This window comes from Musca autumnalis, unplaced genomic scaffold, assembly GCF_047663935.1.
Source record: "Musca autumnalis isolate F117 unplaced genomic scaffold, ASM4766393v1 scaffold_4, whole genome shotgun sequence".
Classification (NCBI taxonomy): Eukaryota; Metazoa; Arthropoda; class Insecta; order Diptera; family Muscidae; genus Musca; species Musca autumnalis.
Window position 1 is genome coordinate 98,116,460 of NW_027411977.1, and position 27,201 is coordinate 98,143,660.

A 27,201-nucleotide genomic window follows, 5' to 3' on the forward strand; every position below is an offset into this window, starting at 1 on the left:
GATCGGATCTTTCACGACTTCGTTTGAACCAATGTAAAAGATGCCATGAAATCACGTCATCGCATGGAACCCCTTCCCTCAAATTTTGCTGGGTATATCACCCAAAGTCTTGGGCCCTGATGGAATCTCCATGGTAATGCTGAAACAACTGGATGTGCCGGAAGTGAAGTATCTCACTAAAGTTCTCAACCTTTCGCTAACCGCCCTCATCGTTTCCGAAGTCTGGAAAATCGGCAGGGTGGTCCCGCTACTGAAGACAGGCAAGGATGCCGTAGCAAAGACCCTTGAGGCCTAAGTCCTCCACAACGTCGCAAATAGCTATCCAGTTGCCGATCATCAGCATGGTAGAACACTGATGGTGGCGTTTGACTTTTCAAACCCTTTGATACTGTCAAGCACTTCACACTGCTTAAGGTCATTGAGCAGACAACTATCCGGCCAAACTTGTAACGGATAATCAATTATGTGTGTGGACACCAGTCGTACGTGGAATTCAGGAGTGAAACAGTGAGTTTCCCGAGGTGGGGTGAGATTAGGGTTGAATGTCATGGTCGATGGTAGCAGAATACCGACCACAAAGTATACCAAAATTCGAGAGGTCACATTCGACAGCACGCGCTCACTTCCCTAACCGGCAGCACTTGGGGTGCCGATATAGAAACCATGTTGGCCACATATAACGCGATAACTCGGTCCGTGGATCTTAGTGACAACATATTCAATATTGTCAGAATGCCGCCCTGAGAACAGCAACAGTGTGCCTCCTCATGACTGTGGACCATCTACATGAGGATGGGAAGATTCTTCCAGTACAGCGACACAATCACATGCTTTGCAGTACCGTGAGATATATTGTGGGTAAGCCCCGCGTAGAACCTCTAGATCAACAAGCATATCAAGAGGTTTTGAATAGCAGTCTATATCCCCATCTATCGCAGATGAGGAGCATCAGGTGCCACGACAAACCAGGGTAGTTTTGACTCAACTACGCTCAGGAAAGTGCAGCCGTCGCCTATTGGGCAATGATCGACGCACTTTGCAAAATATCTGCCTAGTATGCGGCACAGGCCCTTTTGAATTTACACAACTTACTCATGTGGATCTATGGTTCCATCCCACGTTCCTGGAACAGGAGATTGACCCAGAGCCATATCAAGCAGAATAACGAATATACATACATATTGAGTAGAATTGCGATAATTCGTACCTCGATAAATCTATACATTATCAATAAAATCTCGATAATTCGTATTAGCTCTCGGTCCCTTGAGATTATTTCCTTCTCATTTTAACCCCGCTAAATGGTCGGTCCCTTGGATTACGATTTATCGAGTTTCTGCTTTAATATAAAACACTGTTACAACAACAAGCTTTAAAATCATATGTTAAAAACATCATGATGAAAATAACGTAGAAGGAATTGAGTTAGAAGGATAACATGTTCTACAATAATATTCAGCATTCGATGACTTAAGACATGTCCCAAACGAAGTACCCAGTAAAATTTCGGATCCGTTAGTCATTATATCTATATATATAAATGAGCTTGGTGATAAGTGATTGACTGACTGACTGACTGACTCATCATCAACGCCCAGCCAAACCGGCTAAAGCTAGGAGCTTGAAATTTCACCAGTGGGTCACTGTTGATACAAATGTGCGAGATAAGGCCGGGTTTTAGAAAATTCGTCCTGGAACCACAAAAAATAACAACAACAAAAATCCTTACTTTTCAGTATTATTACGTACTTATTCACGTAGTTGGCCCTCTGCAAGACATGTGTCAAATTAACAATGCTATAACTTCTTGACATAATTTCAAATTTTGTAGTTTACTTCTAGGCGCACTTATTTTATCGTAAACCACTAAATAATAGAAAGACAAACCGATCCTGATTTTGTTTTCACATAACAGGTGTCGCACAACAGATTTTCATTCGTTAAAGTCCAGTTAGAAAAAATGATTACAAACGATGCATTTGTAAAAATTTTGATGTTCAACTTAAAATTAAAACAAAAATTCTTTCAATAAATAATGTTGGTAGGAAAAAGTTCTCTCCCCGCAAAATATAAAGGAACGAATCAGATTTGCTACTAAGAAGATTTCAAGCCCGTTAAAGTACTTTGATGACGTTATATTTTCTGATGAGATGAAAATTATGTTGCACTATTACGACGGAACCCAAAAAATATGGTGTAAAGGGGTTTTTGGAAATTCGTCGTAGAAAGGTACGAAAAGTGCTAAAGTGTACTAAATATGGAATCCATTGTATTAGGCAACCGCGAAGAGCTAGAAATCTGAAATTTTGAACGAGTGGTCATTGATGGAGAGTTAGGAAGATGTACCAAAGGGTATTTAGAAACTCGACCTATAAGTGTACGAAAAGTACTAAAAGTTTCTAAATTTGGTAACAATTGCATATTTTTAATGGATAAAGCTAGAATCTTCAAATTTGGTATGGGAATCAAGGTTGAGAAATGGCGTTGAAATAAGGAAATGGTTTTGGAAGTTCGTATTTATGATTACGAGCAGTACTAAATTTGGATTTGGGTGAACGGATAGAGCTGGAATCCTAAAGTTTTGAATTAAGATTACTGTAGGGGTGTAGGATTGAGATAGTTTTGGAAATTCGTACCTTTGGGTACGAAAAGTACTAAATAATACTAAATTTGGTACAATTTGGATTTGGATGAACGGATAGAGCTGGAATTCTGAAATTTGGAACTAAGATTACTGCCGGACAGTAGAATTGAGGTAGTTTTGGAAATTCGTACAGAAAGCACTAAATTTGGTACAATTTGAATTTTAGTAAACGGATAGTGTTGGAATTAGTTATTAATATTACTGTGGGAGTGTAGTATTGAGGAAATTTTGAAAAGTCGTACGTATGGGTACGAGAACTACTAAATGGTACTAAATATGGTACAATATGGATTTGGGTGAACGGGTAGAGCTGGAATCCTAAAACTTTTGTTTGGGAAAGAAATGGTACTAAATTTGATACAATTTGGATTCGGGTGAATTAATAGAGCTGGAATTCTGAAATTTGGAATTACGATTACAGTCGAAGAGTAGGATTCAGGTTGTTTTGAAAAAGCAAACTTATGGTTACGAAAAACACTAAATGGTACTAAATTTAGTACAATTTGTATGTAGGTGAACGGATAGCGGTGGAATCCTGCAATTTGAAAGTATGATTATTGTAGCCCTGTTGCGTTGATGAAGTTTTGAAAATTGGTACGAAAATTCTAAATTGTTCTAAATTTAGTACAATTTTAATTTGGTTTAACGGATAGAGTTTGAATCCTGAAATTTTGAAGTAAGATTACTACTAAAGTGAAGGATTGAGGTAGTTTTGGAAAATCTTACTTATGGGTACGAAGAGTTCGACTTGATACTAAGTTTGGTACAATTTGGAATTGGACGAACGGATACAGCTGGAATCTTGAGATTTGGAATTACTGTAATTATTATGAAATTTACTGTAATTATTTTGTATTAATGCCCATGTATGGCTGAGATATGTCGTCGAAATACGTACCATAAGTATACGAAAATTACTTAATGGTACTCAATTTGTTTTTGGGTGTAGGGACAGTGCTGGAATTTTTATTTTTTGGAGTTAGGGTGTGTATTGGTGTGCAACGTTGATCTCGCTGTTAATGTGTAAGGGTGAGATACGGCTGATCTTTTTGAAAATCGAACTTAAGGGGTACGTACAGTACTACGATAAAAATTAATATTGACTAAAGTTGGTATTAGTGCGACCAAATTTTCAGTGTTTGTCATTTCCATATTATATATTGTTTATTTGTTTTTTATATCCTTTCCGCATACGAAGTAGCGGGCATTTTGCTAGTAACCCATTAAATAGTATTGTAAACAAAACTCACTACTTATATTAAGTTCTTAGTACGATGACACAGAGCGTGTGTGTCCGGCTACAAATCCTAGGGTTGTGTGCTGAAATCTCAGCGTTGGCATGCGATTTCTTTGTTGACAAATTAAAAAAAACAGATGGTGTTGCACATGTAAACGTTTACACAACCCTTAATGTTCATACAAGTGACATAGTGTATTCGGCTACAATCAGAAGTTCGCATGATCAAATCCAGCAGAGAGCGAAATAAAATAAAAATATGAAAGATTACCAAAAAGTACCATAAATACCCATTATTTAATAAGGATTTTTTAATGCTGGAACGCGTGGCACAGTGTATAGTGTGTTCGGCTACAAATCAGAAGAACGCATGATCAAATCCAGCAGAGAGTAAAATAAAATAAAACAAGTAAGCAAAGGCTATAGTCGGACAGGGCCGACCATACGATACCCTACACCACTACCCTGCGAGTTAGCTTTCAGCAAATCAAAGTTTCTTTGGACAAATAAGCTCATTGTAAGAAATAAATTTTTGGAGTCTGCAACCTTATCACATTAAGTTTAAATAACAATATAATAATTTTTCCACAAACATCACAGAAGGGACAGGGCGTGCACCACGATTCATATTACAGCAATAGTATGGGGCCTACTGTTTATCGCCGAGTCCGAAAGGCATGTCTTAAAACACCACCTGTAGAGAAGTTGTACATGGTTGAAATACTCAGAAAATGTCGCCAACTTTACTGAGGGGTATTTTGCCATCGTTGGAAATTTGATGTTTGCTGGCCGGGAATCGAACGCCCGACCTTCAGCGTGCAAGGCGGGTGTGCAAACAATAGTACCATGGTGGCACCAATAAGTAATTTTAGAACGGACATTTAGTCTGGACCTAATTTGTTGCATATTTTGACATATTTGCTAAACCATCCCATATCCCATGGAATTGGCTGAAAGTTTGTATTAAGTATTCGTTCATCACAATTTTCGACCTGAAATTTATCGGTATAAGTCCAGGTCTTCATATAGCTCCCATAGAACCGTACCTCCCGATACCCGCTATTTTGAAGGTTGTGGCCTCAATATCAAATTGAAATGGCTGACATTTTGTATTCAGTCTTCGTTGTCGTTATATGTGCACGTCTTCATATACATAGCTCCCATAACCAGAACCTACCGATTTTCTGTACTTTGAAGGTTATGGTCTCAATATCCCTCCGAATTGGCTAAAATTTGGTATTAAGTCTTCATTGGGGGTATTAAACTTTCCATCTGAAATTTGTCGGTATAGGTCTAGGCGTTCATATAGCTCCCATACAACGAAAGCTCCCCATTTTCGACATTTTGAAGATTGTGGCTCTGGTTACAGATTTCTCTATTTTATTGACTTGTCTGAAGTGAATTTCAAACAGAAAAATGTACATATAAACATATTGTAAGATATTATTGAAATATATGTAACATACGAAAATATGTGAAATACAGAAATTTTCCATATGCAAAAATAATATTTGCATATGCATAATTTATACATTTCGCATATTTTTGCATATGTGATATATTTCGATTGGAATTTAATTAGAAGCCAAAAATATGCAAATTTTACAAAAATAGGTGTTGCATAAAATTCCGCTGTCTACATATCATTGAGCAGAATTAAGCGGGGTGCTCTCATTGATATGAGAGAAGGCTCCATTGTCCCTACTGGGATGTTTGTGGAACAATTATATACAGAACAATTGGACAGGTAATATGATAGGGTTCCACGCAATTTGTAAGAACTGGGAATTTGTCAGTCATGATAGAGACAATTTGTAGCATGGGAGGAAGATGTGGTTCTCTTCACAAAACTCATTATATCTTAGGTAGTAGGTCCCTTACCAAGCACACATATTATTGCAATTTTCATTAGCGGAAAGATCGGTAGTTAATTTTTCATATATAGGCGACTTTGCCGGTATATGGCCTCCAGGGATTCAAATATGGACCAAAAATAAAATGTTTTTATTTAGCATACAAAAGTAATGGTCCATTGCACCCGCTAATTAATATCAGATCATCATCAAAAATTGTAGGCATCTTCTTCGACCTAAACCCCTACCTCGTGCAAAATTTCGTGACTATTGATCTGTAATTGCGACCTCTAGTATGCTTTTGATTACATTACAAACAAAACACTCGATATATTAGGCTGTAACTCTGTTATCTGACCACATAAATCAACATATTTGGCACTAATTGAAAGGGCAAGAGTTGTCCTTCCAAAAATTATTTATGTGGGCGGAATGTGAGGTCCACGAATAAAGATATTACCGGTATATTACAAATTTTCACACAAAAGTTGTGGTCCATTTAACCCTCTAAACATCATCCGATCATCATCTCAAACTGCAAGCTTCTTCTTTGTCATATAATCTTACGTTATTTAAAATTTCGAGGCGATCGGACTATAATTGCGACATACAGAGCCGCTACAAAATCGGATAAAAATTTAGTTTTTGGTCCATTTCACCCGCTTAATATTTCTCGATCATCACCAATAAGAATAGGGATCTATTCTGATCTGAACCCGACCTCCATACAAAATTTCGTGACGATCGGTCCATAATTGCGGCCTGGAGCGTGTTTACAATTTATAATGGACAGACGGACGGACGGACGGACGGACGGACAGACACACATCTCAAAATCGCTTTATCTCGTCGAGATATGAAGATTGGTATACCACATTGGGGGTCTCCGACGAATATTTCGCGGTGTTACATGAATTTTTACCAAAACAAACTTATAATACCCTTTTCCACTTTGTGGTATAGGGTATAAATATGAACCTCACTTGTTCTTAAAAATAGAACATATGTTTTACTTATTTTTCAAATTTTGCTGGGAAGACTAAATATCAAATTTCTTCCATTTTGGTTGGATAATAATTCAAAATACAGGAAATCATGAGGGACCGTTCTATGGGCGCTATAATTTCTGATAACGCCGAAACCTTCATAATACTGAAAATCTTTTCCGATATAACCCATTTCCAATACCTTCCTAGGAGTAATAGAAACTTATATACTAAATTATAAAGCTCTGTCTTAAATATTGCGAGCTGTATCTTGATTTCAACAGACAGGCGGACGGAAGGACTATCATTGTTATATCGACATAGTGTATAAATCATGCTGAATACTGCTTTAGAAAATAATAAAACGTTTCCATTGTTAGGCCAGAAAGTTATCGAGCAAACCTGGTAAATGCAATGTCTTCACCTTATGTGATGTTCTTGAGAAGACATAACAGAAGTAGAGTTGAGCAATCTAACTCCCGGAGTGGATAGTCCCAAAGGAACTAGTTCCTTAATATAGTTCCATGGTTCCAATATAGTTCAACGATTTTTCCTTTTATCGTCCACTTTGTCTTCGTCGTTTGATGGACCAATTGTTACAAACAAATTGACATATAAACAATAAAGTTGCAACGTTATAACGTGGTTGTGATTTGCTTTTATTTAACAACGTGGCAACATCTGAATAATGAAGGAAATGAACGATCTTAAGGGTGTAAAGTTAAAGAAAGTATATGAACTATATGGATGAAGGGAACTATATACACGACATGAACTTGTATATAAACGCAAGAGTTAGAAATGCTTGGTTCGGTTTGAGGATGCGCAACTGCTGTTATGGTAGTTATCCACTCGGAGACCTAGAGGACTATTGTGATCATCCTGAAGAGCTAGAAATAATCCCAACAGTTCCTTGCAACTAATTCGTTCTTACCTAGCATATTTTCGTCGGTAAACACATATCTTGGTTTACAATGCCTCTTTGCAAGATCATGCTTATGCCATGCTCACAAAACGTCCAGTAGAGTCGGACATTGAGTGGGAGTTGGAATCTATTATTAGATATATAGTGTCCGATTTTGTCTGATTATAAACCGCCACACACAAGATAAAACAATATCAATTTTGACATAAACAAGCTTGAAGATGCCATACAAAAACAAAACAGACTGTGCGGTCAGCTTCACATGAAATTTTTTTGGTTTATCCACATAACCCAGCAAACTCATTTCCAAATAACAAGTTTTTATAGTAATTTTTGGTAGTCGTAACTACTTACAAAACCGCCATTAGAAGTTGAAAAACAAGTTAAAACCAAAGATATATTTTAAGAACAGTTGAAGTGGATTTTGTTTTCAATTTCAACACACTTTGTGTTTTATTTTTTTTTTGCTCTCTGCTGGATTCAATCATTCGAACTTCTGATTTGTAGCTGAACACCCTACACACGGTGCTACGCGTACAAACACAACTGGTTTTAATATTGTTAACAAAAATATCGCGTGTTGACCGTAACCGTTGTAGACACAGCCCTAGGATTTGTAGGCGGAAACACACCCTCTGTGCCACCGTACTCATTACTTAGTAAGTAAGTAGTTTTACCTTGTTACATCGCTTTGTATTGGGTTACGTAATGACTTACGGATCTGAAATTTTGCTGGGTAAAGAAATAAAACATCCGTCTGGACAATAAGAAGGTACATGAACTGATACATCAAACATAGGAGTTAAAAATATAAACTTTCAGTAATTTTCAATGTTCAATATCCCATTTGCGAGTTTGAAAATCTTTGTCCTTTCTATAAATACCAATAGAATTATATTGTATATATCTACATACACATCGCACATTTACTCAAAGAGTGGCACATCGCAAAAAATCTAGTTTTGAAAAAAACGCGTTTTAAGTTGGCGATTGAAATTTGATTTCCCAAATTAAAATGATTATCACACAAAAAATAAAATAACTACTTGGACCATATTTTGCAAACAACTAGCCAGATATCAGTGCTAAATTTCTGTGCACGATGCTTGCATGATTTGAAGTGCTTTACTGCTTCATAAACTCAAAAAACGTTTTTGTTGACCTAAGCCAAACCAGTAATAAATGAGCTCTAACTCGTTGAGTTTAAAACATATGAGGATGAAATTTGACACAAGATAAAGTAAAAGTCGCAGAAATAAAAATTGCTAACTCAGCAAACGCATTTTTGAGTTATGTCACTCTTTGAGTAAATTAGCGACATATTGAATCTAATCCCTATCTTTAGGATATTTAAAATTTCGTTCGAGTATTTTTTTTCTACTTTTCTCTTTCAAATTATTTGGTTTTATTTTCTCTTTTTTTCTAAAATATCAAGAGAGGAGGTAAAAATAACAACTTTAACAAATTTTTCCTTCAACAAAAAAAAAACTATTGTTTACTTATGTAAATGTTTCATGAAGAGTAAAACAAAATAAAAGCACAAAGGAAAAACATCAACATGAAAATTTTGCTGTTTATTAAAAAACTTTTCTGCTCAACCCTTTTCGGGAAGATGTTCTAAGCAGCACAATGCAGACAGAAAGAAGCACTGAGGCAGAATTGTTACCCAGACAAAAACATGGTCATTAATGAGTAGAACAAAATAGAAAACAAATCTGACAACTTAAAGTTTGTGTGACCCGAAAAATGGCAGTTTCGTTTTGGTCAGATTATTTTCATAGAAAAAAAATCACAGCATGTTTTTCATTTTCGACTTAAAGTTTCGTTTAATTTTTCTAAACTTTTAAAGACCTTTTATTTCTTTAAAAAAATATTATTTATTAGTCATTACTATTTATTGATTACTAGCAGAAAACACAGCACTTTGTAACCGCGCCCAAGATTTAATGTAAATGAAAGAACTTTAATTACATTAATATTTAATGTCACAATTTTTAGTGCATAAATATACGAGATACGAAAGCAAGCGTTCTTAGTGGATGTGTATGTATGTATGTAGCTTAGTATATAACATTTTGGTATGTTACAGGAAGAAACACTCGTCTCTGTCTACCCTAAATAACACATTTGTTTTTACACAAATTGGTCTGAGCCTAATCTGTCCTATAAAGAGAAATATTTAAGTACGACTGACACTAATTTTGTGTACTTTAACCATATTAATTTGTTTTTTTTTTTTTTCATTGTTATCCTATAGGAGTAATATTTTCCAAGTACATACATCAACCTATTGTGGCACCTTAAATTACTCTTATGATAATTCCCACTTGTATTGATTACACTGTTCGACAAGAGTTGACTAAAAAATTATTCAAGGGTTCTGATTTTAAAAATCGGGTTTGCTGGAGTCCTTGGAAGACGAAAACATCTTTGGTCACATCGAGTCACTTCGTTTTGGAGGGTATAATTACAACATTTGTAACACATCGCAATATCCGTCGTTGACCCTATAAATATATACATATGTTCTTGATCAGCATACATTTTTAAGTCTATATAGCAATGTCCATCTGCCTTTTGAAATCAAGGTATAGCTCGCAATATTTAAGATAGAGCTTTGGTGTATACGTTGTTATTACTCATAAAGTGTATTGTGTTATCGGTTCACATTTTGATAAAGGCCGCATAGAGCGGTACCGTCTGATTTTCAGTATTTTGAAGGTTTTAGCCTCATTATCACACCCAAATAGCTGAAATTTGGTATTAAGTATAATTTTAGACTACAAAACTTCCCCCAGAAATTTGTCAATGTAGGTACACGTTTTGATGTGACCTCCATAGAACGGTAACTCCCGATTTTCGGTATTTTGAAAGTTAAATGTCTGAAATTTGGTATTTAATCGTTTTTGGAGCCGCAAAACTTTCTCCCAAAAATGTTCAGTATACATCCACGTGTTGATATAGCCCCCTATAGAACGGTACCTTCCTATTTTCTGAAGGTTTTAGGCACATTTTTTCACTGAAATGGCTGAAATATAAATTTCTCTCAGAAATTCGTCAGTGTATGTCCCTATAGAACTGTATCTCCCGATTTTCGGTATTTTGAGGGTTTTAGCCACATTATCTCACTGAAATGGCTGAGATTTCCTATTTTGTCTTCTATAGAGCCGCAAAACTTCTTTCAAGAAAGTTGTCAGTTATATCCACGTGTTGATATAGCCCCAAAAGAAAGGTACCTTCCTGTTTTCAGTATTATGCAATTTGTCATTTAGTCTTCTTTGAGGATATAAAATGTTCCTCCAGAAAATTGTCAGTATAGGACTACGTTTTGATATAGCCCCCATAGAAAGTCAGCTTCCGATTTTCGGTGTTTTGAAGGTTTTAGTCACACTATCTTACCGAAATGTCTGAGAATTGGTATTTAGTCTTTTTTGGGCCTAAAAATGTTCCCCATAAATTTGGCAGTATAGGTTTGATATGGCCCCCATAGAACGGTATGTTTGGAGCCGCAAAACGTTCTCCCAAAAACTTGCCAGTATATGTAGATAGTATAGGATGGTATCTTCCTATTTTAGGCATTTTGAAGACTTTAGCCACATTTTTCATTGAAATGGCTGCAATTTGTCAATTCGTATTTTTGAGACTATATAGCACCCATAGAACTGTACCTTACGACTTTCCGTAGTTTGAAGGTTTTAGCCACATTCTCTCACCTAAAAGGCTAAAATTTGGTATTTAGTCTTCTTAGAGCTGGAAAACTTTCTCCCAGATATAAGTCATTATATATCCCCATTATGATATAAAGAGACTAAATAGAAATTACATACCTTTACATTTTCGGTATTATGGATGTCTTCGCCACATTTTCTCATTGAAATGGCTTAAATTTGTCAGTATATGTCTACGTTTTGATATTGCCCCACAGAATCATAAAGCGGTCTACGAGTTTCTAGGTTTTGATGTCCTTACTAGATTTTTATGGACTCATCTTATAATAAAGAGTTTGTCTAATCTTATGTAAAAGCTCTTCAATCATAATAACCATCCGTATTTCATTCATAGGCAATAATTTATACGAAATGTACCGAAATACATAAACATACAGCTTTTTTGAGAAAGGAACGGGTAAAACTGATAAAGGACAATGAAAGCGTTACAATATATAAAATTCTCGGAGGAACATTTTTGTAGAAATTTTTCATGTGAAAAATGCCGTCTTGTTTTTGTTTTTCAGTTCAAGAACAAAACGGACATGGAAGGAAGGAACTGAGCTATAAGGTCAAAATATTCTACAAAAAGATTCCTCATTCTACTTAACTGAAAACATGTCATCTCAAAATTATAAAACAATATCGTCAAACAAAGCTATAAAGCATTTTTTTCAGGCGTTATTGGGGGCCATTATCGCCGAGTCCGAAGGGCGTGTCCTAAGACACCACTTTTAGAGAAGTTTTTATAACTGAAATACTCAGAAAATGTCGCCAACATTACTGAGATGTATTTTGCCATCGTTGAAAGTTTGATGTTACCTCGTATATTGAAGATCTATCGTCCAAAAAAGTGCACACTTACCATACATATTGTTTGGAAATGCACGCGATTTTGTGTATTTCGAAAATTGTTCATTGTGGATATATATTGTGATATCAAAAATATATTTTAACCGGTAAAAAGCAACTAATAATGAGTAGAAATTCAAACAATTTGCATGCAAACAAATTTATGGCTAGGGTTCCACGTAATTTGCAATAATGCTGGGAATTTATATATCATGGTAGAGACAAATTGTAGCATGGGAAGAAAATGTTGTATTCTACACAAAACCAATTATATATTAGGCAGTAGGCCCGTTAGTTACCCAGGATACACATTATTCCAATTTGCAGCAGGGGAAAGGTCAGTAGTTAATTTTCCATATGTATGCTACGTTGCTGGTACATGGAAGTAAAATATGGACCAAATTTTACATTTTTATATTTTTTATGCAAAGTAATATTTCATTTAACCCACTAGATAATATGAGATCATCATCCAAAATTGTAGGTATGTCCTTCGACCTAAACTCTTACATCTTGCAAAATCGGACCATTTTTGCGACCTACAGAGCAGCTACAAAATCGGATAAAAATTATGTATTTGGCCCATTTCACTCGCTAAAATTTCACGATCATCACCAATAGCAACAGGTGTCTATTCTGGTCTGAACCCGACCTCCATGCAAAATGTCGTGACGATCGCTCCATAATTGCGGCCTGGAGTTTGATTACAATTTATAATGTACAGACGGACGGAAGGACGGACGGACGGACACACATCTCCGACCGATATTTCTTGGTGTTGCATGAATTTTTCCAAAAACAAACTTATAATACCCTTTCCACATAGTGGTGTAGGGTATAAAAATTGTGGATTGTGAAACTCCAAATTTCAACATAGCGGTGTAGGGTATAAAAATCCAATGTAAAAACTGGGAATGATAGAGACAATTTATAGCATGGGAGGAAAATGTGACTCTCTACACAGAACCCATTATATATTAAGCAGTAGGACCGTTATCTAGCAAACACTTTATTGCAAATTGCATCAGGGGAAAGGTCAGTCGTTTTTTCCATATGTAGGCTACTTTGCCGATATATGTCCTCAAATAATTAAAATATCGACCGGCCGCAATTATGGACTGAAATTTTCTATGGAGGTCGGGTTCAGACCAGAATAGATCCCTATTTTTATTGGTGATGATCGTGAAATATTTAGCGGGGGAAATGGACCAAAAACATAATATTTATCCAATTTTGTAGCTGCTCTGAAGGTCGCAATAATAGTCCAATTAACACGAAATTTTAAATATGGTAAGAGTATATGACAAAAAAAGAAGCTTACAATTTGAGATGACGATCGGATACTATTTAGAGGGTTAAATGCACCACAACTTTTGTGTGAAAATTGTGAAAATTTTTAATTACAGCTTATATGTATCTTTATCCCTGTAAGAGACATTCCGGCCGAGTAAACTATACTTGGAAGAGGAACGCTTGACCTTTCTACTGATGTTAATTGTGTTGGTGTACATGATAAGATAACAGAGTTACAGCCTATATACGAGAAATTCCAAGGTAGGAAAATCACCTAAAATTGTTTTCGAAAGTATCGCGGAATTTATCGCGTGTTCTGGGGACCGTTTCCACTGCAATGAAAAAACTAGTGCAGCATCTTCGTTTTTGTGGAAACAGAGATTTAAAAACTTCACTGATAAGGGAGCTACATTAACTTTATCCGAAAAAATAGTGTGTGATGCTACATCCACGGTTCTTGATTGATCGCCTTGAAATAGATATATATTGATGTAGATTTTCATGGTGGACACTGATGCGGACAAAAATTGTAGGCACTTTGTGCAAATTAGCGATATTTTATAGGTTTTTTAATGCTAAGATGCAGTCGATGCTACATCTTAGAGTCCAAATTATATTTCGAAAAATATATACAACTTAATAGATATGGCCTTGCTGTACATGAAAATCACATGCGGACAAAATGATTTTGACAATTACGCGATTTATACGTATTTTAAAATGCATATAAATTAAAATGGGTTATTTGACCTATATTTCCATTTCAGAAGCTTTGAGATATATCCCCATCAACTCAATTACCTTCCCTAATGGGAAATCTTTAATATGAATGTCAATAAAGCCAAATCCGTCTATTTTATTGGGAGATTTAAGCAAAATGAAAGAAGTATTCCAATAGATAGATAGAGAAAATATTGTAATTTTCTACTACATAATGCATGTGAAAAAATATTTTTTCAAACAAAAAATTATTTTTTTAACCAAAATATGTACTTATTTTGGCTGTAACATTGAAACTATAACACCAATCTGTATGATTGTAGTCTCATTTGATTCGCCGTGAAGTTTTGATCCACAACAAATTTTTATGTAATTTTATGACCACTAAATGGGTCTTAATTTGGAAAAAAGTTGACTTATATTCAATAATTTATCAATTTTATGTACATTCCGCGCATTCTTTTTTTTATGTAATTTTATGACCACTAAATGGGTCTTAATTTTGAAAAAAGTTGACTTATATTCAATAATTTATCAATTTTATGTACATTCCGCGCATTCTGTGTAACATTTTGCAGGTATTATGCAATCTACTCGCTGAAGTCACTTCGAGGGAACTTTTTTGTAACAATTGTGCTCATTAAAATAATTAGCGTTTTTATAATATTTTCTTTCTTAAAAAGCGAAATAAAAGCGCCATAACTTTTGTCCGCAACAACCAAAAATTGGCTCGCGACCAGATTCTTACTGGGAATTTTTTTCTTAACCTACATCGTTGATATAGCGCGAAAAAAATGTATCCTTTTTTTCTGAAATGGAATATGAAATAATTGACAATATTCCTGATATACACTTTCATACGGGCAAAATGTGCCTCATCGAACTAATGGTTTTAGACCCCAAGTATGTTTGAACGAAATCCGTTTCAAACAATTTGGAGTTGAATTAGCTATGTCCGTTCGTCTGCCTTTTTGTCTGGCTGGCTAGTGCATTAACAATTTTCAACATAGCCCCAATATAACAATACTTCCCGATTTTCGGTACTTTGAGGATTTTACTTAAAATGTTTAACCGAACGTAGATCCATGTTTTGGTATAGCCCCAAAACAAACCTCCGATTTCCGTACCTTAGCTTTATTTTTTGGACGAACTTTCTGTAATTATTAAAAAGCCAACAAAAATTCTGCAACAAAAATTGTTCATTTAAGTTCATATTTTCGTATAGCCAACATACCTCCGAACTAGCTGTTAATGACATTTGAAGTTCCCAAGTTATGTACCGATTTTCGGTATTTTGAGGATTATAGCTACAATTTTTAACCGAATAGGAGTTATTTGACATAAAAGGCTCCCATCAAAAACTGTCAACATAGGTCCATGTTTTATTATAACCCCTATATAACGGTACCTCCCAATTTCTAGCCCACCAAAAATTGTCAACATACATAGATATAGGCACCATAAAAAAGGGCCTCCCGAATGAAGCATTTTATGTACATTATCTGACATTTTAAAGTACCCACTTAAAGTTGGGGACAGGAATGAAAACTAATTATTCCATTTTAGTTCAGAATATTTTATGGTGGAGGGTATTTCGTGATTTCAAAGGCGTTTCGTGATTTGGCGCGGAATCATGCAAAATTTATCATGATTTCGCATACATCATCTCATTTCGCGATTTCAGCGAAATCAACATCGAAATCACAGTACTCATGATATACAACCCTGTTTTTGTCTAAAATAGTACCAAAAGCTGTAATACTTTTCACGTATCACAATAAACAAGGTAGATGGTCAATTGCTGCAACAAAAAATTTTATTATCAAAATGTGAAAAAAATATTAAGTTACTTTGTTACAATGATATGTTCCATGGTGTTCCCGTACTTTTTTAACGGTAATGCTAGAAAAAATAGCGAATTGTCAAAAATTGCTTTCCGATACAAATTTCTTAAAAAATACGGGTACGGAAAAATGACGGAAATTGCAAAAACTCCAGCAGAAATGTCAAAATCAACGTATCAGCTATCATATTCAGATGCCAATAAACATGCTGCTAGTTTCTACTATGCCAAATTTGTGTTGCAGAATACAAGAGAAGAGTGTGTTTGTTATTCAGCGCTATTTTCATTTAAAGAGAAGTGCAAGTCTTGCTAGATTTCGGAGCACAGGAACGCATTTGTAGCACTAAACGGGAAAACTACGGCAAGTAGTAATATTTTTCACGTTCTGAACACAAGCAAAATTTATTATTATGATGTCTCAATGATAAAATCATTTTTTATTTTACATTTGTTAGTATTATAACCAATTAATACGATATATAGATAATTTTACGATAATTTTCGAAATAAAGCAGTAAAGTTCTATATTGTCGTATTTTTATACCCTCCACCATAGTATGGAGGGTATATTAAGTTTGTTTTTCCGTTTGTAACGCATTGAAATACTCATTTGCCACCCCATAAAGTATATATATTCTTGATCAGGGTAAAATTCTGAGTCGATCTGTGCACGTCCGTCCGTCCGTCCGTCTGTGGTAATCACTCTAGCATCCACAAAAATGGAGATAGAACGCTGAAATTTTGGGAAAATGCGTCTTTTGTTTGCAGGCAGGTCAAGTTCGATGATGGGCTATATCGGTCTACGTTTTGGTATAGCCCCCATATAACGGTACCCCCCGATTTACGGTATTCTGACGTTTTTAGCTACATCTTCAGACCGATGTAGCTATAATTTGACATTTAGGGTTCTTAAGTGTCAATAAACTTATATAACAAAAGTTGTGGACATAGGTCCACGTTTTGGTATAGCCCCCATATAACGGTACCCCCCGATTTACGGTATTTTGACGTTTTCAGCTACATTTTCAGACCGATTTGGCTATAATTTGACATTTAGGGTTCTTAAGTGTCAATAAACATATATAACAAAACTTGTGGACATAGGTCCACGTTTTGGTATAGCCCCCATATAACGGTACCCCCCGATTTGCGGTATTTTGACGTTTTTAGCTACATTTTCAGACCGATTTAGCTATAACTTGACATTTTGGGTTCTTAAATGTCAATAAACTTATATAACAAAAGTTGTGGACATAGGTCCACGTTTTGGTATAGCCCCCATAAAACGGTACCCCTCGATTTACGGTATTTTGCCGTTTTTAGCTACATTTTCAGACCGATTTAGCTATAATTTGACATTTAGGGCTCTTAAGCGTCACTTAACTTATATAACAAAACTTGTGGACATATGTCCACGTTTTGGTATAGCCCCCATATAACGGTACCCCCGATTTACGGTATTTTGACGTTTTTAGCTACATTTTCAGACCGATTTATCTATAATATGACATTTAGGGTTCTTAGGTGTAAATAAACTTATATAACAAAAGTCGTGGACATAGGTCCACTTTTTGGTATAGCCCCCATATAACGGTACCCCCGATTTACGTTATTTTGACGTTTTTAGCTACATTTTCATACCGATTTAGCTGTAAACTGACATTTAGGGTTCTTAGGTGTCAATAAACTTATATAACAAAACTAGTGGACATAGGTCCATGTTTTGGAATAGCCCCCACATAACGTTACCGCCCGATATCAGGTATTTTGACTTTTTAAGTCACATTAGCTATAATTTGATATTTAGGGTTCTTACTGACCAAAAAACTTATATTCGAATTAGCTATAATTTGATATTTAGGGTTCTTAGTGACCAAAAAACTTACAGTGCTGCTCAAAACATTTGCAACTCAGATGCCTATATCACATTCAGTCTATTTTTAGGGATATTTTGAGTTTTGAAATATGTTTGTTTTTGTTTTTTGATTTCTGATTGACCATATTTTCAAGATTTAAAAAGGATTATTCAGTTATGAACACTTATGTTTAAAAAATGTGTGAAATATCGGAGGAACACATGTTTTAGCCTGCTCAAAACATTTGCAACTCCGTTGTACGAATATTTATTAGTTCATTTTGGCGAGTTTTTTTGTATTGATTGGCATCAGATTGTTTTTAATCAGAAGAGGGGGGCAAAAAGCTTTCATGAGGTGTACATTTTATCCACATATATTTACTTTTGATAGACAAGTATGCCGAAAACAATACTGCCTAATTTTTTAAGAAAAACTTAAATTATGACCAGAAATTTTTATCAACGCTTTGCTAAAATGGTAATTTTTGAAAATTGTGGATCAAACGAGGCCCAAAAATAAATATAGAAACATCACAATATCTAAAACAGAGCTGGATACCGCGTTAAAAGAACTAAAATCGACATAAGATGGGAATGAGATGCAAGGACAACAACATCTACTGCAGGGGATGATCAAATAATTATACGAATTATTAAGCAGACCTCTCAGAGGTCATCAACAGATGTTAAAAAAAAAAAACACTTGACACCGATAAATCTATACAAACACCTCCGATACATACTAAGGACACCGGTATACCAAAATAAGCAAATTTTGGGAAAACAGTAATTTCCAGGAAAATGGAAATTTTCATAGAAATTATTCAAAAAATGTGTGGTTATGTTTTTGGGGTAGTGAAACCGAGTACTTCTCCTCGATAAAAATCAATATATAAGTTATATGACTTGAAAAAAATTTGATTGATCACCAGAACGAAAGATAATAGAATTTGTCCCCTTACACGAAAATGTTGACCCAAAATGTAGAATGTGTTTTATATTGCCCTGGAGGTATTTTTATGGACAGAAATGGTACAGTATACATGAGGTCGAGATATTTACCAGATCCAAGAACTAACCGGACAGGTAGCATGTCAAAATCTCACCATAAACACTCCAGAATTGTCGTATAACAGAATGTTTTGGCATAATACCGCGTCTAAACGTATATATAACCACGTAAAACTAGTAATTTTTTGAAAATATGCTTAAGTTCATATCGGACCCAACCAGCTTTAGTAATATAAATTCATATTAGAGGTTCCGGGACTCTAATCTGTACTCTATACTATTAAATATCGAATAAATCCTTGGTATTTAACAATTATCCTTAGAGCACAGGATTCCAAAGGATATATTAATTTATTTAATTAACAGGTTTCCTTTACGATGTCTCCAGATAATAAATTAAATGTTTAATTCACAATATATTCTCAAAACAAAAATAATTTCTTCAGATTTTTAATCACATTTTCTCAGTTGCAAATGTTTTGAGCAGAACCAAAAGTGAGTTCTAGCTTTGTTTTGTATATTTTTGTAAAATAAGTGAAATTTTTGCAAATTAATTTTTAAATCTTTAAAAAAGATTCAATAAACAATCAATCTACAAAAATATTGGCATTTCAAATCCACAAACTACCTCAGAACTATATAAAATATGAACTAGTCATTCCAGTTGCAAATGTTTTGAGCAGCACTGTACATATATCGATGTAGACTTTCGTGGTGACACTGAAACCGGATGCGGAACAAAATTTATTGCACCTTGCGCAAATTAGAGATGTTTTATAGGTTTTTTAATGCTTAGATGCAGCCGATGCTACATCTAAGCGTCCAAGTTATATTTCGAAAAATATATTCAAATTAAAAGATATGGTCTTGCTGTACATGAAAATCACATGTGGACAAACGATTTTGATAATTACGCGATTTACACATATTTTAATAATGCATATAAGTTAAAGCGATTTATTTGAACTCTATTTCCGTTAAAGAAGTCTAATGATTTATTTCATCAACCCGATAACTTTCCTCAATGGAAAACCTTCTATGTGAATGTAGATAAAGCAAAATCCGCCGATTTTCTTGGGAGTTTCAAGAAAAATAAAAGAAGTACTCCTATAGAATTTTTCCAATATTTTCAACTCTTGAATGCATGTGAAAACTATTATTCCAAACCAAAATTTGTTTTTTTCTAACACAAATATGTGCTTATTTTGGCTATAATATCCTAACTACTATCCCGATGATTATAAGGTTGGTCTCATTTGATTCCCCGTGGAGTCTTAATTTAAAACTGTTATATTTTTGTAATTTTTGAAAAGTAAATGGACCTATATTTTCAAAAAATTCGGATTACATTTAAGATTTTGTAATTTTTTTGTAAATTCCGCGAATTCTAAGTAACATTTTACAAATATTATGCAGTCTACTTAATGACGTCACTTTGTGATAACTTTTTAGTGACAATTGTGCTCAATAAAATAATTAGCGTTTTTATAATATTTTTATACCCTCCACCATAGTATGGAGGGTATATTAAGTTTGTTTTCCCGTTTGTAACGCATTGAAATACTCATTTGAGACCCTATAAAGTATATATATTCTTGATCAGGGTAAAATTCTAAGTCGATCTGAGCACGTCCGTCCGTCCGTCCGTCCGTCCGTCTGTGGTAATCACTCTAGCATCCACAAAAATAGAGATAGGACGCTGAAATTTTGGGAAAAAGCGTCTTTTGTTTGCAGGCAGGTCAAGTTCGATGATGGGCTATATCGGTCCACGTTTTGGTATAGCCCCCATATAACGGTACCCCCCGATTTACGGTATTTTGACGTTTTTAGCTACATTTTCAGACCGATTTGGCTATAATTTGACATTTAGGGTTCTTAAGTGTCAACAAACATATATAACAAAAGTAGTGGGTTCTTAAAAGTCAATAAACTTATATAACAAAAGTTGTGGACATAGGTCCACGTTTTGGTATAGCCCCCATATAACGGTACCCCCCGATTTACGGTATTTTGACGTTTTTAGCTACATTTTCAGACCGATTTGGCTATAATTAGACATTTGGGGTTCTTAAGTATCAATAAACTTATATAACAAAAGTAGTGGGTTCTTAAAAGTCAATAAACTTATATAACAAAAGTTGTAGACATAGGTCCACGTATTGGCATAGCCCCCATATAACGGTACCCCCCGATTTACGGTATTTTGACGGGTTTAGCTACATTTTCAGACCGATTTAGCTATAATTTGACATTTGAAGTTCTTAAATGTCAATAAACTTATGTGACAAAACTTGTGGACATAGGCCCACGTTTTGGTATAGCCCCCATATAACGGTACCCCCCGATTTACGGTATTTTGACGTTTTTAGCTACATTTTCAGACTGATATTGCTATAATTTGACATTTAGGGTTCTTAAGTGTAACTAAACTTATATAACAAAATTTGTGGACCTAGGTCCAAGTTTTGGTATAGCCCCCATATAACGGTACCCCCGATTTACGGCATTTTGACGTTTTTATCTACATTTTCAGACCGATTTAGCTATAATTTGACATTTGAAGTTCTTAAATGTCAATAAACTTATGTGACAAAACTTGTGGACATAGGTCCACGTTTTGGTATAGCCCCCATATAACGGTACCCCCCGATTTACGGTATTTTGACGTTTTTAGCTACATTTTCAGACCGATATTGCTATAATTTGACATTTAGGGTTCTTAAGTGTAACTAAACTTATATAACAAAATTTGTGGACCTAGGTCCAAGTTTTGGTATAGCCCCCATATAACGGTACCCCCCGATTTACGGTATTTTGACGTTTTTAGCTACATTTTCAGACCGATATAGCTATAATTTGACATTTAGGGTTCTTAAATGTCAATAAACTTATATAACTAGTAGACATAGGTCCATGTTTTGGAATAGCCCCCATATAACGTTACCGCCCGATTTCAGGTATTTTGGGAATTTTACCAACAAGTTTTAACCGAATTATCTGTAATTTTAACATTTGACATTTGAAATTCTTAGTGGTCACCACACCTCTCCACCAAAAAATGTCAAGAAAGCCCCCATATAACGGTACCTCCCGATTTTCAGTAATTTGATGATTTTAGCTACAATATTAAACCGAACAAGCAGTAATTTGACATTTGAAGTTCTTAGTGGTCACAACACCTCTCCATCAAAAATTGTCAACATAGGTCCATGTTCGGATATATGTAGCTCCCATGTAACGGTACCTCCCAATTTTCAGTAATTTGGCAATTTTAGCTACAATTTTTAACAGAACTAACTGTAATTTGACATTTGATGGTTGTAGTGGTCACCACACATCTGCATCAACAATTTTCAACATAGCCCCAATATAACGATACTATTTTCGGTACTTTGAGGATTTTACTTAAAATGTTTAACCGAACGTAGGTCCATGTTTTTGTATAGCCCCAAAACAAACCTCCCGATTTTCCGTACCTTAGCTTTATTTTTTGGACGAACTTTCTGTAATTTGAAATTTAAAAGTCAACAAAAATTCTGCAACAAAAATTGTTCATTTAAGTTCATATTTTCGTATAGCCCAGATACCTCCGAACTAGCTGTTAATGACATTTGAAGTTCCCACGTTATGTACTGATTTTCGGTATTTTGAGTATTCTAGCTGCAATTTTTAACCGAATTAGGAGTTATTTGACATTAAAGGCTCCCATCAAAAACTGTCAACATAGGCCCATGTTTTACTATAAGCCCTATATAACAGTACCTCCCAATTCCTAGCCCACCAAAAATTGTCAACAGTTAGATATAGGCACCATAAAAAAGGGTCTCCCGAATGAAGCATTTTATGTACATTATCTGACATTTTAACGTACTCACTTAAAGTTGGGGACAGGAATGAATATTTTATGGTGGAGGGTATGAAAAGTTCGGCCCGGCCGAACTTAATGCTTTTTTACTTGTTTTTCTTAAAAGCAGAAGTAAAACCGCGATAACATTCATCCGCAACAACCAAAAGTTTGCTCGTGAGCGGATTTGTAGTGGGGAATTTTTTCTTAACCTATATACCAACAATCGTTAATGTAGCACGAAAATAAAAAAATCAATTTTTTGGAAATGTAATATGAAATAATTGGCAACATTTCCCATATACCGGCAAAGTATCCTACATATGAAAACGAGCTACTGAAATTTCCCCCTCATGCAAATTGCAATAACGTGTCTGCTAGATAATTGACTTACTGCCTAATATATAATGGTTTTTGTGTAGAGAACCAGATCTCTCTTTCCCAGTTGTTGTTTAGTCCCGGTCCACACTAGAGTGATTTCATTGAAAAAATTTCATGAAATTATGCGTCTCTAGATCGACTTCCATAGTAGAGTAAAATCTTAAAATTGCTGCAGTGAGGAATTCGATTTAAGAACGCCTAATTCATGAAATTTTTAATGAAATTCACGCTATTGTGGACCGGGACTTATTGCAATTAAATGGTGCCCTATCGTATTAATTGTCCAATTAGATTTTTATTATACATACATTGCAGCATGGTAGTCCGATCAAAATAGACATTGAAATAGCAAAAATTCCCACAGAGCTGAATTTTGGTGGAGAGCTAGGGTTTGCCATTAGAAGCAATGTCCTAAAAGTCCCCATCGATCCCATGTGTGCAAAAAAAAATTATTCGTGGTCAAAGGCAAAATTTTAAGGGTTTTTAGTTTTTCGGATTTATTTTTTGAAAACGGTTGATCTAATCAAAAAGTGACTAAAGTAAATATTGTAGACAGAAAAATTATCTACAAGTTTGACCCTCATAATTTTTTTCCTAGGAGGAACCATTCTTGAGATATAGCTGTTCTAAAAAACACGTGATTTTTATGCACTTATAAGGGAAATATGCACATATTCTGACGAACCGGCTAAAATAAGCGAAGTAACCGGGTCTGTCCCCCAAAAAATATATATTTTCTTGAAGAGCGAAATTATAGCTATCTTCTAAAAAAATTCCAACAAAATCGGAGCGTGTTTAGTAGAGTTATTCAATGTTAGTGTCATTTTATGCAAAAATAGCCCATTTAACCCACATGTATAATCGAGAGCCCAACGGGAACGACCCCAACGAAAACTCTCCGATATTTTTCAAGTTTTGTCCGAAGGTAGGGATTGTTGCGCTGATTACGGAAATGTATAATTTTTCAACGGTTGCGGATCCGGTTCGCCGGTTATTCGACCAGAAAGGCCAAATTTAAAAACCGGGTTAGACCCGGTTCTACTGAACCGATTACTGCAAAGTGGATATCGTTTGAAAGCTTATGGAAGTATCTAACACATAGTGTCGTTACTTTAACCGGTTCGCCTCACAATGTACTTACGCGGCTAATTTTTTATTTGACCTTTAGATCGCGATATCTCGAAAACGGTAAGTCTTTTCTAAGGATCATAAAGACCACTCTTGTAGACAATTATTGAATCTACAACTTTTACTTTAGCCGGCTTTTGCTAAGTCTTACCGTTTTTGAGAAAAATCAAAAAAACTGAATTATACCTCCAAAAATGACTTTTGACCCCGAATAACTTGTTTTGCACACTTGCGATCTATGGGGACTTTTAGGACGTTGCTTCTAATCGCCAACCCTAGCTCTCCACCAAAATTCAGCTTTGTGGGAATTTTTGCTATTTCCCCCTCGTGTTGCCACTTTTTTCAAAACGATTCCCCAACCAGGCAACATCAAATTTTGAATGGTGGCAAAATACCCTTTAGTAATGTTGGAGACATTTTCTGAGGATTTCAGCCATGTAAAACTTCTCTACAAGTGGTGTCTTAGGTGTGATACCGTGCCTGAATTCACAAAGTTATTTCTTACACACGGTGCGCCTTAACTAACTTTAAATGAAAGGTACTTACACAATGTTCACAGATAAGAAAAATCAAAAAACAAAAAAAAATTGCCGGAGGAACTTTTAAATAAATCGTGGTCAAGGTTCACATTTTTTGGTTTTCAAGATTTTGCTAGAAAACGGCAAGTCCTATCGAAATGGGAAATGAAAATCTTAAAACCCCCTAAAAATGTGAACTTTGACTGCGATTTATTGGAAAATCCCGCCGGCTATTTTGTTTTACTGTGTTTTTATTTATCTTGCTTTGGTGTCCGTTTAGTTCAAATCTGATAACTCATTTTCCACACAGTTGCAGTTAACCAATCGAACTGAAACTTTGCACACTTTTCAGATTTGGATGACAATACATAAATATGGAATCAAAACCAATATTGGTCCATTTTTACCATTTTTACGGTGTTTTATTTAACTTGCTTTTCAAATCTGATAACTCATTTTCCACACAGTTGCAGTTAACCAATCGAACTGAAACTTTGCACACTTTTCAAATCTGGATGACAATACATGGATATGAAATTAAAAGAAAGATTGGTCCATTTGACAGTGTTTAACGGTGCTTTCATTCAATCGCATTTTAAATCTGGTAAGTCATTTTCCACACAGTTGCAGTTGACCAATCGAACTGAAACTTTGCACACTTTTCAGATTTGGATGACAATACATGAATATGGGCCCCTTTTTTCCTACAGCCCCCAAATAGCGGTACCACCCGATTTAGTTCACATCTAGTAACTCATTTTTAACGCTGTTGCAGTTGATCTGAAAACGATCTGAAACTTTGCACACTTTTCAGGTTTGGATGACGATACATAAATATGGGTCCATTTTTTCCTGCAGCGGTACCACCCGATTTCAGGTATTTGGAGAATTTTATCATAATTTTTGCCCGAATTTTCTGTCATTTCACACTTGGGATTTCCAATGATACAGATATTTCCCCGAAAATGTTGTAAACATAGGTCCAGGTTTTGGTATATCCCCCTCATAGAGGTACCACCCGATTTCAAGTATTATGAGGATTTTATCTTCATTTTTAGGCCGAATTGGCAATGGGACCCCCCATTGGGACAGAAACTTCTTCACAAAAAATGATTGACATTGCTACAGGTTTGGTATAGCCCCCATATAGCGGTACCACCTGATTTCAAGTGTTTTAAGGATTTTATCTTCATTTTTAACCCGAATAGGCTGAAATTTGGCATTTGGGGTTCCCAGTGGTACTGAAACTTCCCCACCAAAAATTGTGGATATAGGTCCAGGTTTTGGTATAGCCCCCATATAGCGGTACGGCCCAATTTCAAGTGTTTTACGGATTTTATCTTCATTTTTAGGCCGCATTGGCTGTAACTTGGCATTTGGAGTCATCAATGGTACAGAAACTTCCCCACCAAAAATTATGGACATAAGTCCAGGTTTTGGTATAGCCTTTATATAACGGTACTACATGATTTCAGGCATTTTAAAGTTTTTATCTAAATGTTCGGCCTAAATTGACTATAATTTTGTTCTCAGTGGTCAAAACAATTATTTACTAAAAATTATTCCTAGCGATTCTCCCCTTTACTCTATCTTCGGCGCCTCTGAAGCCAAAAAAAGTGTTTAAATTAGTTCATGATGTATTTTGCCACCATTAAATCGGTTGCAATCATATACTTATCACTTAAATAAATAGAAAATTCAAGATAAAATTACTTCAGTTCTAATTCTAGTTATGAATACAAACGTTGGGCTAATATCCATAAGCATATCGATATACTATGTATTATATATGATACTACAAAAAAAAATTATTTATAAGAAATGAGTTAGATACATGTGTATGATGCAGAAGCTGTGCATTTCAAACTGTAACAGCTGACTTTACCACGGAGGTCATTGACCGAGTTCTTGAAATTCATAAGTTTGACAAAATGTAAAGCATAAAAAGAAAAGCAAAATAAAATCACTTGTTATAGAAGAGAACAACTGTTAGGTATATTGATTTCTTATTGTTGTTGTTTGCAAAATTTTGTAATCCACTTTTTGTTCTCTCCGATCTGGCTATTGTACTATGACATTCAAACTGTATCAAGGTACAATTGCCAGGTTGGCAACTCTGGGTGTAATTTGTAGGTTAATAAATTTAAAATGGCTATGTTTCCAGGAAGTGGAAAATCCAACTTTATTATAACCTAATTTTTATCAAATACCATGGGATAATATAAAAAAATTAACCAACTTACACATTTTTTTAAGTTTGATACGATCCATCGAGAATAATGGGACTCTTACCATTCAATAAGAGAGACAGGTTTATAATAATTCTACATTAAGAGTCAAGTGTGGAACCGATCGTGTCAGTGTAAAAAAAAAAACATACAAAAAGAAAGAATAATGGTGACTT